Source organism: Lolium rigidum, chromosome 5, assembly GCF_022539505.1.
Source record: "Lolium rigidum isolate FL_2022 chromosome 5, APGP_CSIRO_Lrig_0.1, whole genome shotgun sequence".
Lineage (NCBI taxonomy): Eukaryota > Viridiplantae > Streptophyta > Magnoliopsida > Poales > Poaceae > Lolium > Lolium rigidum.
In genome coordinates this window covers 187,132,014-187,147,465 of record NC_061512.1, presented here as the reverse complement: position 1 = coordinate 187,147,465, position 15,452 = coordinate 187,132,014, and positions in this window count along the sequence as shown.

The window sequence follows — 15,452 nt, the reverse complement described above, 5'->3', positions numbered from 1 at the left end:
CGCGCTTCACCCCGTGAGCGAAGTAGTGGCTCGGAGAGAGACTCGAGCTTCCGTCGCAGACCCGACCTCCGGGAAGTTCATTTCGTGGCGCGGCCGGCCAAACCTCCAAGCCGCAACGTCGTATGCGCGGGCAGCAGCCTCCTTCGTGTAGAAGGTGCCGAGCCACACACGCGTACCACCGGCGGTGATTTCAGCCGCGAAATGTCCCGCAGGCCGCAGGCGAACGCCGATGAAGCCCGTGTTGCTACGGCGACGAGGAGCCATCTCAGCGGCAGCTCAGCTCAGAGGATTTTGTGGTTCTATTGGATGAGAGAAGTGATGAAGGGAGAAATGTTGCTGGTGTCTGTTAGTGGAGAAGCCATGGCTATATATAGGCCGACGAGGGGCTGAAACGGCGGGAAAACATGGCGGGAGAGAATGGGCGGGAAAGGGTGGGCGGGAAAAAAGGGCGGGAGAGAAGCAGCGGGAAAGGGTGGGCGGGAAAAAAGGGCGGGAGAGAAGGAGCGGGAAAGGGTGGGCGGGAAAAAGGGGCGGGAGAGAAGCAAGCGGGAAAAGGGTGGGCGGGAAAAAAAGGGCAGGAGAGATTCGCATGTATAGGGGGAACTCCCTCGGAGGTGAACCGGAGAGAACCTTGGGATCATAGGGGATGGTACTTGTTTCCACATGTACCTATGACCTAAGCAAGCTCAAACGTAGGCATACGCCCACCGGGGACCCCCGATGGGATGCGATCAAAGGGGTAGACGACGCGGTCAACGAGAGGGTTTCGTCGGAAATCGAGCATCGGACCTAGGGAATGGCCCCAAAAGTTGTGTGTGTCCACATGGCATGCACAAAAGTGATTTAAGATGGTTCTATATCCAATGCTACCCCTCCGGGTGTGCCCGCTTCTCGGACATGGGGTTCCTACACTTAGGCGGATTCTCGCATGTATAGGGGAACTCCCTGAGGTGAACCGGAGAGAACCTTGGGATCATAGGGGATGGTACTTGTTTCCACATGTACCTATGACCTAAGCAAGCTCAAACGTAGGCATACGCCCACCGGGGGACCCCCGATGGGATGCGATCAAAGGGGTAGACGACGCGGTCAACGGAACTAGGGTTTCGTCGTAAATCGAGCATCGGACCTAGGGAATGGCCCCAAAAGTTGTGTGTGTCCACATGGCATGCACAAAAGTGATTTGAGATGGTTCCATATCCAATGCTACCCCTCCGGTGTGCCGGCTTCTCGGACATGGGGTTCCTACACTTAGGCGGATTCTCGCATGTATAGGGGGAACTCCTCGGAGGTGAACCGGAGAGAACCTTGGGATCATAGGGTATGATCCTTGTTTCCACATGTACCTATGACCTAACCAAGCTCAAACGTAGGCATACGCCCACCGGGGACCCCGATGGGATGCGATCAAAGGGGTAGACGGCGCGGTCAACAGAACTAGGGTTTCGTCAGAAATCGAACATCGGACCTAGGGAATGGCCCCAAAAGTTGTGTGTGTCCACATGGCATGCACAAAAGTGATTTGAGATGGTTCCATATCCAATGCTACCCCCTCCGGGTGTGCCCGGCTTTCGGACATGGGGTTCCTACACTTAGGCGGATTCCCGCATGTATAGGGGGAACTCCCTGAGGTGAACCGGAGAGAACCTTGGGATCATAGGGTATGATCCTTGTTTCCACATGTACCTATGACCTAACCAAGCTCAAACGTAGGCATACGCCCACCGGGGGACCACCGATGGGATGCGATCAAAGGGGTAGACGGCGCGGTCAACGTAACTAGGGTTTCGTCGTAAATCGAGCATCGGACCTAGGGAATGGCCCCAAAAGTTGTGTGTGTCCACATGGCATGCACAAAAGTGATTTGAGATGGTTCCATATCCAATGCTACCCCTCCGGGTGTGCCCGGCTTCTCGGACATGGGGTTCCTACACTTAGGCAGTATTCCCGCATGTATAGGTGGAACTCCCTCGGAGGTGAACCGGAGAGAACCTTGGGATCATAGGGTATGATCCTTGTTTCCACATGTACCTATGACCTAACCAAGCTCAAACGTAGGCATACGCCCACCGGGGACCCCCGATGGGATGCGATCAAAGGGGTAGACGGCGCGGTCAACGTAACTAGGGTTTCGTCGTAAATCGAGCATCGGACCTAGGGAATGGCCCCAAAAGTTGTGTGTGTCCACATGGCATGCACAAAAGTGATTTGAGATGGTTCCATATCCAATGCTACCCTCCGGGTGTGCCCGGCTTCTCGGACATGGGGTTCCTACACTTAGGCGGATTCCCGCATGTATAGGGGGAACTCCCTCGGAGGTGAACCGGAGAGAACCTTGGGATCACAGGGTATGATCCTTGTTTCCACATGTACCTATGACCTAACCAAGCTCAAACGTAGGCATACGCCCAACGGGGACCCCCGATGGGATGCGATCAAAGGGGTAGACTGGCGCGGTCAACGTAACTAGGGTTTCGTCGAAATCGAGCATCGGACCTAGGGAATGGCCCCAAAAGTTGTGTGTGTCCACATGGCATGCACAAAAGTGATTTGAGATGGTTCCATATCCAATGCTACCCCTCCGGGTGTGCCCGGCTTCTCGGACATGGGGTTCCTACACTTAGGCAGATTCTGCATGTATAGGGGGAACTCCCTCGGAGGTGAACCGGAGAGAACCTTGGGATCATAGGGTATGATCCTTGTTTCCACATGTACCTATGACCTAACCAAGCTCAAACGTAGGCATACGCCCACCGGGGACCCCGATGGGATGCGATCAAAGGGGTAGACGGTGCGGTCAACGTAACTAGGGTTTCGTCGTAAATCGAACATCGGACCTAGGGAATGGCCCCAAAAGTTGTGTGTGTCCACATGGCATGCACAAAAGTGATTTGAGATGGTTCCATATCCAATGCTACCCCTCCGGGTGTGCCCGGCTTCTGGACATGGGGTTCCTACACTTAGGCGGATTCCGCATGTATAGGGGAACTCCCTCGGAGGTGAACCGGAGAGAACCTTGGGATCATAGGGTATGATCCTTGTTTCCACATGTACCTATGACCTAACCAAGCTCAAACGTAGGCATACGCCCACCGGGGGACCCCGATGGGATGCGATCAAAGGGGTAGACGGTGCGGTCAACGTAACTAGGGTTTCGTCGTAAATCGAACATCGGACCTAGGGAATGGCCCCAAAAGTTGTGTGTGTCCACATGGCATGCACAAAAGTGATTTGAGATGGTTCCATATCCAATGCTACCTCCTCCGGTGTGCCCGGCTTCTCGGACATGGGGTTCCTACACTTAGGCGATTCTCGCATGTATAGGGGAACTCCCTCGGAGGTGAACCGGAGAGAACCTTGGGATCATAGGGTATGATCCTTGTTTCCACATGTACCTATGACCTAACCAAGCTCAAACGTAGGCATACGCCCACCGGGGGACCACCGATGGGATGCGATCAAAGGGGTAGACTCGCGCGGTCAACGTAACTAGGGTTTCGTCGAAATCGAGCATCGGACCTAGGGAATGGCCCCAAAAGTTGTGTGTGTCCACATGGCATGCACAAAAGTGATTTGAGATGGTTCCATATCCAATGCTACCCCCTCCGGTGTGCCCGGCTTCTGGACATGGGGTTCCTACACTTAGGCGGATTCTCGCATGTATAGGGGACTCCTCGGAGGTGAACCCGAGAGAACCTTGGGATCATAGGGGATGGTACTTGTTTCCACATGTACCTATGACCTAACCAAGCTCAAACGAAGGCATACGCCCACCGGGGACCCCGATGGGATGCGATCAAAGGGGTAGACGACGCGGTCAACGTAACTAGGGTTTCGTCGTAAATCGAGCATCGGACCTAGGGAATGGCCCCAAAAGTTGTGTGTGTCCACATGGCATGCACAAAAGTGATTTGAGATGGTTCCATATCCAATGCTACCCTCCGGTGTGCCCGGCTTCTGGACATGGGGTTCCTACACTTAGGCAGATTCCCGCATGTATAGGGGAACTCCTCTGAGGTGAACCGGAGAGAACCTTGGGATCATAGGGTATGATCCTTGTTTCCACATGTACCTATGACCTAACCAAGCTCAAACGTAGGCATACGCCCACCGGGGGACCCCGATGGGATGCAGTCAAAGGGGTAGACGGTGCGGTCAACAGAACTAGGGTTTCGTCAGAAATCGAACATCGGACCTAGGGAATGGCCCCAAAAGTTGTGTGTGTCCACATGGCATGCACAAAAGTGATTTGAGATGGTTCTATATCCAATGCTACCCCTCCGGTGTGCCCGGCTTCTCGGACATGGGGTTCCTACACTTAGGCGGATCTCCGCATGTATAGGGGGAACTCCTCGGAGGTGAACCGGAGAGAACCTTGGGATCATAGGGTATGATCCTTGTTTCCACATGTACCTATGACCTAACCAAGCTCAAACGTAGGCATACGCCCACCGGGGACCACCGATGGGATGCGATCAAAGGGGTAGACTGCGCGGTCAACGTAACTAGGGTTTCGTCGGAAATCGAGCATCGGACCTAGGGAATGGCCCCAAAAGTTGTGTGTGTCCACATGGCATGCACAAAAGTGATTTGAGATGGTTCCATATCCAATGCTACCCCTCCGGTGTGCCCGGCTTCTCGGACATGGGGTTCCTACACTTAGGCGGATCTCGCATGTATAGGGGGAACTCCCTGAGGTGAACCGGAGAGAACCTTGGGATCATAGGGTATGATCCTTGTTTCCACATGTACCTATGACCTAACCAAGCTGAAACGTAGGCATACGCCCACCGGGGGACCACCGATGGGATGCGATCAAAGGGGTAGACGGCGCGGTCAACGTAACTAGGGTTTCGTCGAAATCGAGCATCGGACCTAGGGAATGGCCCCAAAAGTTGTGTGTGTCAACATGGCATGCACAAAAGTGATTTGAGATGGTTCCATATCCAATGCTACCCCTCCGGTGTGCCCGGCTTCTCGGACATGGGGTTCCTACACTTAGGCGGATTCCGCATGTATAGGGGAACTCCTCGGAGGTGAACCGGAGAGAACCTTGGGATCATAGGGTATGATCCTTGTTTCCACATGTACCTATGACCTAACCAAGCTCAAACGTAGGCATACGCCCACCGGGGACCCCCGATGGGATGCGATCAAAGGGGTAGACTGCGCGGTCAACGTAACTAGGGTTTCGTCGTAAATCGAACATCGGACCTAGGGAATGGCCCCAAAAGTTGTGTGTGTCCACATGGCATGCACAAAAGTGATTTGAGATGGTTCCATATCCAATGCTACCCCTCCGGTGTGCCCGGCTTCTCGGACATGGGGTTCCTACACTTAGGCAGATTCTCGCATGTATAGGGGGAACTCCCTCGGAGGTGAACCGGAGAGAACCTTGGGATCATAGGGTATGATCCTTGTTTCCACATGTACCTATGACCTAACCAAGCTCAAACGTAGGCATACGCCCACCGGGGACCCCGATGGGATGCGATCAAAGGGGTAGACGGTGCGGTCAACGTAACTAGGGTTTCGTCGGAAATCGAACATCGGACCTAGGGAATGGCCCCAAAAGTTGTGTGTGTCCACATGGCATGCACAAAAGTGATTTGAGATGGTTCCATATCCAATGCTACCCCTCCGGTGTGCCCGGCTTCTCGGACATGGGGTTCCTACACTTAGGCGGATTCCGCATGTATAGGGGGAACTCCTCGGAGGTGAACCGGAGAGAACCTTGGGATCATAGGGTATGATCCTTGTTTCCACATGTACCTATGACCTAACCAAGCTCAAACGTAGGCATACGCCCACCGGGGGACCACCGATGGGATGCGATCAAAGGGGTAGACTGCGCGGTCAACAGAACTAGGGTTTCGTCAGAAATCGAGCATCGGACCTAGGGAATGGCCCCAAAAGTTGTGTGTGTCCACATGGCATGCACAAAAGTGATTTGAGATGGTTCCATATCCAATGCTACCCCTCCGGTGTGCCCGGCTTCTGGACATGGGGTTCCTACACTTAGGCGGATTCTCGCATGTATAGGGGGAACTCCCTGGAGGTGAACCGGAGAGAACCTTGGGATCATAGGGTATGATCCTTGTTTCCACATGTACCTATGACCTAACCAAGCTCAAACGTAGGCATACGCCCACCGGGGACCCCGATGGGATGCGATCAAAGGGGTAGACGGCGCGGTCAACGGAACTAGGGTTTCGTCGTAAATCGAGCATCGGACCTAGGGAATGGCCCCAAAAGTTGTGTGTGTCCACATGGCATGCACAAAAGTGATTTGAGATGGTTCCATATCCAATGCTACCCCCTCCCGGTGTGCCCGCTTCTCGGACATGGGGTTCCTACACTTAGGCGGATTCTCGCATGTATAGGGGGAACTCCCTCGGAGGTGAACCGGAGAGAACCTTGGGATCACAGGGTATGATCCTTGTTTCCACATGTACCTATGACCTAACCAAGCTCAAACGTAGGCATACGCCCACCGGGGACCCCGATGGGATGCGATCAAAGGGGTAGACTGCGCGGTCAACGTAACTAGGGTTTCGTCGTAAATCGAGCATCGGACCTAGGGAATGGCCCCAAAAGTTGTGTGTGTCCACATGGCATGCACAAAAGTGATTTGAGATGGTTCCATATCCAATGCTACCCCTCCGGTGTGCCCGCTTCTCGGACATGGGGTTCCTACACTTAGGCGGATTCCGCATGTATAGGTGGAACTCCTCGGAGGTGAACCGGAGAGAACCTTGGGATCATAGGGTATGATCCTTGTTTCCACATGTACCTATGACCTAACCAAGCTCAAACGTAGGCATACGCCCACCGGGGACCCCCGATGGGATGCGATCAAAGGGGTAGACGCGTGCGGTCAACGTAACTAGGGTTTCGTCGTAAATCGAACATCGGACCTAGGGAATGGCCCCAAAAGTTGTGTGTGTCCACATGGCATGCACAAAAGTGATTTGAGATGGTTCCATATCCAATGCTACCCCTCCGGTGTGCCCGCTTCTCGGACATGGGGTTCCTACACTTAGGCGGATTCTCGCATGTATAGGGGGAACTCCTCGGAGGTGAACCGGAGAGAACCTTGGGATCATAGGGTATGATCCTTGTTTCCACATGTACCTATGACCTAACCAAGCTCAAACGTAGGCATACGCCCACCGGGGGACCCCGATGGGATGCGATCAAAGGGGTAGACGGTGCGGTCAACGTAACTAGGGTTTCGTCGTAAATCGAACATCGGACCTAGGGAATGGCCCCAAAAGTTGTGTGTGTCCACATGGCATGCACAAAAGTGATTTGAGATGGTTCCATATCCAATGCTACCCCTCCGGGTGTGCCCGCTTCTCGGACATGGGGTTCCTACACTTAGGCGGATTCTCGCATGTATAGGGGAACTCCTCGGAGGTGAACCGGAGAGAACCTTGGGATCATAGGGTATGATCCTTGTTTCCACATGTACCTATGACCTAACCAAGCTCAAACGTAGGCATACGCCCACCGGGGGACCACCGATGGGATGCGATCAAAGGGGTAGACGGCGCGGTCAACGTAACTAGGGTTTCGTCGTAAATCGAGCATCGGACCTAGGGAATGGCCCCAAAAGTTGTGTGTGTACACATGGCATGCACAAAAGTGATTTGAGATGGTTCCATATCCAATGCTACCCTCCGGGTGTGCCCGGCTTCTGGACATGGGGTTCCTACACTTAGGCGGATTCCGCATGTATAGGGGGACTCCTCGGAGGTGAACCCGAGAGAACCTTGGGATCATAGGGGATGGTACTTGTTTCCACATGTACCTATGACCTAACCAAGCTCAAACGAAGGCATACGCCCACCGGGGACCCCCGATGGGATGCGATCAAAGGGGTAGACGGCGCGGTCAACGTAACTAGGGTTTCGTCGTAAATCGAGCATCGGACCTAGGGAATGGCCCCAAAAGTTGTGTGTGTCCACATGGCATGCACAAAAGTGATTTGAGATGGTTCCATATCCAATGCTACCCCTCCGGTGTGCCCGGCTTCTCGGACATGGGGTTCCTACACTTAGGCGGATTCTCGCATGTATAGGGGAACTCCCTCGAGGTGAACCGGAGAGAACCTTGGGATCATAGGGTATGATCCTTGTTTCCACATGTACCTATGACCTAACCAAGCTCAAACGTAGGCATACGCCCACCGGGGACCCCGATGGGATGCGATCAAAGGGGTAGACGGCGCGGTCAACGTAACTAGGGTTTCGTCGAAATCGAACATCGGACCGAGGGAATGGCCCCAAAAGTTGTGTGTGTCCACATGGCATGCACAAAAGTGATTTGAGATGGTTCTATATCCAATGCTACCCCTCCGGTGTGCCCGGCTTCTGGACATGGGGTTCCTACACTTAGGCGGATTCCGCATGTATAGTGGGAACTCCCTGAGGTGAACCGGAGAGAACCTTGGGATCATAGGGTATGATCCTTGTTTCCACATGTACCTATGACCTAACCAAGCTCAAACGTAGGCATACGCCCACCGGGGGACCACCGATGGGATGCAGTCAAAGGGGTAGACGGCGCGGTCAACGTAACTAGGGTTTCGTCGTAAATCGAGCATCGGACCTAGGGAATGGCCCCAAAAGTTGTGTGTGTCCACATGGCATGCACAAAAGTGATTTGAGATGGTTCCATATCCAATGCTACCCTCCGGGTGTGCCCGGCTTCTCGGACATGGGGTTCCTACACTTAGGCGGATTCGCATGTATGGGGGAACTCCCTCGGAGGTGAACCGGAGAGAACCATGGGATCATAGGGTATGATCCTTGTTTCCACATGTACCTATGAACTAACCAAGCTGAAACGTAGGCATACGCCCACCGGGGGACCACCGATGGGATGCAGTCAAAGGGGTAGACGTCGCGGTCAACAGAACTAGGGTTTCGTCAGAAATCGAGCATCGGACCTAGGGAATGGCCCCAAAAGTTGTGTGTGTCCACATGGCATGCACAAAAGTGATTTGAGATGGTTCCATATCCAATGCTACCCCTCCAGGTGTGCCCGGCTTCTCGGACATGGGGTTCCTACACTTAGGCGGATTCTCGCATGTATAGGTGGAACTCCTCGGAGGTGAACCGGAGAGAACCTTGGGATCATAGGGTATGATCCTTGTTTCCACATGTACCTATGACCTAACCAAGCTCAAACGTAGGCATACGCCCACCGGGGACCCCCGATGGGATGCGATCAAAGGGGTAGACGGTGCGGTCAACAGAACTAGGGTTTCGTCAGAAATCGAACATCGGACCTAGGGAATGGCCCCAAAAGTTGTGTGTGTCCACATGGCATGCACAAAAGTGATTTGAGATGGTTCCATATCCAATGCTACCCCCTCCGGGTGTGCCCGGCTTCTCGGACATGGGGTTCCTACACTTAGGCAGATTCTGCATGTATAGGGGGGAACTCCCTCGGAGGTGAACCGGAGAGAACCTTGGGATCATAGGGTATGATCCTTGTTTCCACATGTACCTATGACCTAACCAAGCTCAAACGTAGGCATACGCCCACCGGGGACCCCCGATGGGATGCAGTCAAAGGGGTAGACGGTGCGGTCAACGTAACTAGGGTTTCGTCGAAATCGAACATCGGACCTAGGGAATGGCCCCAAAAGTTGTGTGTGTCCACATGGCATGCACAAAAGTGATTTGAGATGGTTCCATATCCAATGCTACCCCTCCGGTGTGCCCGGCTTCTCGGACATGGGGTTCCTACACTTAGGCAGATTCTGCATGTATAGGGGGGAACTCCCTCGGAGGTGAACCGGAGAGAACCTTGGGATAATAGGGTATGATCCTTGTTTCCACATGTACCTATGACCTAACCAAGCTCAAACGTAGGCATACGCCCACCGGGGGACCACCGATGGGATGCAGTCAAAGGGGTAGACGGCGCGGTCAACAGAACTAGGGTTTCGTCAGAAATCGAGCATCGGACCTAGGGTTTAGGGTTAGGGTTAGGATTAGTGTTAGTATTTGAGATGATATATTCTGTTCTTATTATTTGGAATAAATAGTGATAATGTTTATTTTAAAAAAACTAAAAAAACTTTGTGCCGACGGTCACCGTCGGCACAACCTAAACCCTATTATTTGAGATGATATAGTATTACTATTTGAGATTATATATTCTTTTTTTACTATTTGGAATAAATAGTGACAATGTTTATTTAAAAAAATAAAAAAAATAAAAATAGAGGTGCCGACGGTGGCCGTCGGCACAGCCTTAGCCGTCGGCACAGCCGGCCTGCCTTTACACGGCCAGACCGACACGCGCGCACCCCTCTCACCCCCAGTACTCTTCTCCCCCAGCCCGCAAGCCACTGCCGCCGCCCGCCACCACTGCCGCCGCCGCCGTCCCCTTCCCCGCAGCCGCCGCCGCCCGCCAGATCCGACCCGCCGCCACCACCAGCCGCCGCCCGCCGTCCCCTTCCCACCCCGACCCGCCGCCCGCCACCACTGCCGCCGCCCCCGTCCCCTTCCCAGCCGCCGCGCCACCGCCCGCCACCCCGACCCGCCGCCACCACCAGCCGCCGTCCCCACCGCCGCGCCACCGTCCCCTTCCCCACCGCCGCGCCGCCGTCCCCTTCCCCACCGGCACGCAGCACCCGACGCCGCCCCGGCCGGCCTCCCTCACCGGCCCGACCAGCAGCTGCCGGCGCCGCCCCGGCCTCCCCGACCCGCAGCTGCCGGCGCCCTCGGCCCGGCCTCCCCGACCCCGCCCTCGGCCCGCCCTCCCCCTGCCGCCATGGTAAGCGCCGCAGCCCTGTAGTTGTAGGAATTAGGAAATGTAGTTGTAGGAATTAGGAAATTTTTTAGTTGTAGGAATTAGGTATATGGATTTGTAAATAGAAATTGAAATTTAAATTTAAATGGTAATTGAAATGGTAATTGAAATTGAAATGGAAATTGAAATGAAAATTGAAATGGAAAGTGAAATGAAATAAATTAGAATTTTGTAGAAATGCATTTGTTATATCAATTGATGAATTTGCATTGATTTATTATTATTATTTTAACTAGGTCCCGTAGTGAGCACCCCGCGTGACGACCCCGGATCTTGCGGCGCATCGCTACGGCCGTCGACATCGCCGGTTGTTCGACTACTTCCTCTACAGTCGAGGGTGAGCTGAATTGCCGACTCCCCTCCGCATTTTTTATGTCACTAGATTTAATTTCTCCGTCAAGTCGCGTAACCTAGGTGTCAATTCCCGTCCGCAAGCGTTACGCGGATAAATATGCATTAGTGGTCAGCATATTTTGAACCGTAACGCTTGTGGCATTTACGGGACAGTCGCCGGACCCGTAGTTGGGCACGCTTTCCATGTCTGCTCGGGTGCGAGACAGGATTTCGTCAGCGCCTCCCTATTGTTCTCTGGATGCACATCCTCTCGGCTTTTTGCCGAGACGTGTATCGGGAGAGCAGCGGGGAGGTGCTGCCGAAATTCTGTCTCGCACCCGAGCAGAACGTGGAGAACGTACCCAACTACGGGTCCGGGGGCTGCTAGGAGCCCACCTAGTAGAGATGTAGGTTGATGCACGCGTTTTCGCCGGTAGAAAAATAAAAATATGATGCATTCAATTTCATGCTACTATTTGTTGTTTGTCACGCAATAAAGCAGGATGGCTGATAATGAGTGGATGTACAAGTGGCCGTGTTAGTTCGACTCAAGTGACAGATGAATGGAAATGGAAGACCGATTTGTTAGTGAAGGAGTTAGCTCGTGGTTCGAAGGGGATTGTTCGTCCCCGTTGCCCTTGCAATGTCTCGCAGGAGGCGTCATCCTAAGGATATTCTAGAGATGACTAAACACCTTTGGTGGAATGGGTATATGCGTGACTACGACCCGCCGGTCGACTTTTCTCGGCACGAACGTGATAGAGGTGAGGTGATGCGGCAGCGGATCGATGGCAATGAGAACGATGGCATCTTAAACTTGCTAGATGATCTTCGGGATGCCGACATGCCGAGTTACCATGGGACGAACAGTCCGAACCGGAGGAACCGCCCGAACCGGAGGGACCGCCACAACCGGAGGAACTTCCGGAGGAGGAACCCGAGCCAACCGCGAGGGCCTTCATTGATATGATGGCCTCAGCCTAGGAGGCCTCTATACCCGGGTGCAAAAATGTCTCAACTTGATGGCATCACGCAGCTTGCTAGCCGACAAGTGCATGTTTGAGAGTACTCGAGCATCCTTTGAAAAGACTCGAGCACAGTAGGTAACATGTTGCCCGAAGGTCATTGCTTGCCCAAGACCATGTACGAAACGAAGAAAATCTTGAAAGCATTGAAAATGGATTATGTAACATATGATGTCTGTCCAAAACTTTGCCTTTTGTTTTGGAAAGACTATGCGGATGACAAGTACCGTGCCAAGTGTGGTCACTCTAGGTATCATGAGGTAGATGTAGGCAATGGTCGAAGAGGCGGACAAAAGTAGCCATAAAGATTCTTCGTTATCTCCCATTCATCAAAAGAATCCAGCGGCTTTACATGTTCGAGGAGACCGCCAGCAGTATGACATGGCATAAGACCGGGATAAGATTGCAAGACGAGCAGAAACGGGTACCCATGGTACATCCATCCGATGGTCAATCATGGAAGCGCTTCGATCAAAAGCACCCAAATGAGGCAAGTGAGGCTCGGAATGTTAGAATTGCGATAGCAACCGATGGATTCAACCCATATGGTATGTCGACCGCCGCGTACATACTGCTGGCCCGTGTTTGTTATTCCGCTCAATCTCCCTCCCGGAGTCGTAATGCAAAGGAAGAACATATTCTTGTCGATGATCCTTCCAGGGCCCGAATATCCAGGGAAGAAATTGAGTGTCTTAATGCAACCACTTGTGGATGATTTGCACCACTCGTGGCATCACGGTACATTGACATACGACCGAGCATCAAAGAGAAACTTCATCATGAAAGTTTGGTTCCACTATTCGATGCATGACCTACCCGGTACGCCCTATTCTGTGGGCATAGTACAGCTGGTAAGTTTCCATGCCCAAGTGTGCAGCACGAACTAGAATTCAGGCACCTAAAAGCTGGACACAAATATGTTGCCTTTGACAAACACCGCAAGTTCCTCACCCAGGGCATCGGTTCGGATCCGACAAGAAAAACTTCACGAAAGGCGTAGTTGTGCTTGAACATAAAGAAATACCAAAGTTCAATGGTGCAACCGTTGATGCCGAGCTACGTGCTCTCCAGCCTAGTAAGGAACCCGGCCACCAATTTGAGGGATATGGTAAAACGCACAACCTGGACTCACATAGCAGGCATAACGTAGCTCGAGTATTACAAGGACCTTGAACTTCCCCATAATATCGATATGATGCACACCGAAAAGAATTGTGGGGAGGCATTCCTTAACACCCGCCGCAACATACCAGTGCAAGTCAAGGGATAATGTTTCAGCTAGAGTCGATATTGAGGAGATATGTGACAGGGTGGCTCTACACATGCAGCCTCCCGAGGGCAATCGAAAAGGTTGGTTAAAGCCGCATGCCAAGTACCGTCTTGATAGCGCCGACAAGAAGGAGGCATTTACGTGGCTCAAATATGACGTGATGTTCCCCGATGGTTATTGTTCGAATATGAGTAAGGGAGTCAATCTTGCTACAGGAAAAATAAACGGGCTCAAGAGTCACGACTATCATATATGGATTGAGCGGCCGATGCCGGTGATGCTTCGAGGGTATCTCCCCGATCATGTCCGGCGAGTGCTTGCGGAGGTGAGCCATTTTTTCCGCACGGTCCGTGCTAGCGGATATGTACCGAGGTGATTGAGAAGCCGCAGCAGCAAGTGCCGGACATGCTATGCAAGTTAGAGATGATATTCCCCCAGTGCTTCTTCACTCCGATGTTACATCTCATCGTGCATCTCGCCAACGAGGCACTCTTGGGGGACCGGTGCGATATCGTTGGCAGTTTTGTATTGAGAGGGAGTTCAAATATATTCGGTACAAATGTGGAAACAAAAATAAGATTGAAGCATGCATAGCTGAGGCAACTCTCCTCCATGAGATGGCAGACGCCACGACAATGTACTATGCCAATGATGTGCCCACTAAGCATAACCCGGTCGCTCGGTACAATTCCGATGAGCCCAACCGTGACCCAAAGCTCTTGCTCTTCAAATATCCCGGTGGCAAGGCCGGTGCCTCAAAAGTGGAGAACATTTCGCCGTAAGAGAAGGATTGCATAATGCTTTACGTGCTTATGAACATGGAGGAAGTGGTCGATTTCATGAGGTAAAATGATGAACCAATTACTTTGCAACCAAGTAACTTGGTTTTGGTCTAATACGTATTTTCTCCTTTCAGCCAATTCCATGATGAAATGTGGTCGTGAAGAAATGGTCCCACTCCCACGCAGATGGTACACTCTTCCGAAAGAGGGTGCCCCGCCCTTAAATAAAAGCTTCGTGAACTCGGTTCCATGAAAAAGTAATTTCTCAAATGTTCCTCTTACTTTGCAATCCGTGACTTGTCTTATTACACGTAACTAATGCACAAAATAATCTGAACCGAACTTGTAGGGAGCTGATCCCAACGTTGAGATGACAGATGAGTTGAGATGCGTTTCCCGTGGTTTTAACCGTAGAGTCCATACGCATGAGAAGTATGATGTAAATGGGTATCGCTTCCATACGGAGTTTCACCGAAGAACCGGCCTAATGCAAAAACAATAAATACCGGGGTCTACACCCGCGGAGCCGATGATCTTGATTACTATGGAAGGTTACAAAAGGTATACGAGTTGACGTTCAACAACGCAAACATAGAACTCAAGCTCTTTGTGTTCAAATGCCACTCGGTTTGACCCACACGGTGGAATGAGAAGCACCCCTTCCATTGGTTTAGTTGAAGTTAGGCCTACAACCACCTACAAGCGGATCCGACGTCTATGTTGTGGCTCACCAAACCAAGCAAGTTTATTATTTGTCCTACCCATGTCGAATGAGGAACTCATGGGCTGGGAAGTCGTGTTCCGGTATCGCCACATGGTAAGCTACCCATCCCCTCCGAGGACGATTACAACAACATTGACCCGGTAACATATGAGGGAATTTTCTATCAAGAGGAAGAGCAGTTCGGGGCTCTTCAAATAGACATAGGTCTTCGTGGATCTCCACAACGATGTACAAATGCGTGGTGAGACCGTGGTGGACCCGAAGGACATAGCTATGCTCACCAAGCGCCATGCGAGCAAAGACAACATTGTCGAGACTCAACCGGAACCCAATGCCGACCATGAATACTCATATGATACCGATTTTGATAGTGAGGCTGAGAACCCAATGCCTAGAGATGAGAGTGGTGATGAATGGTGAGGGTCTTTTATGCTTAGTACCTACATTATCATTATGCTTAATACATACATTTGTCATTATGCTTAGTA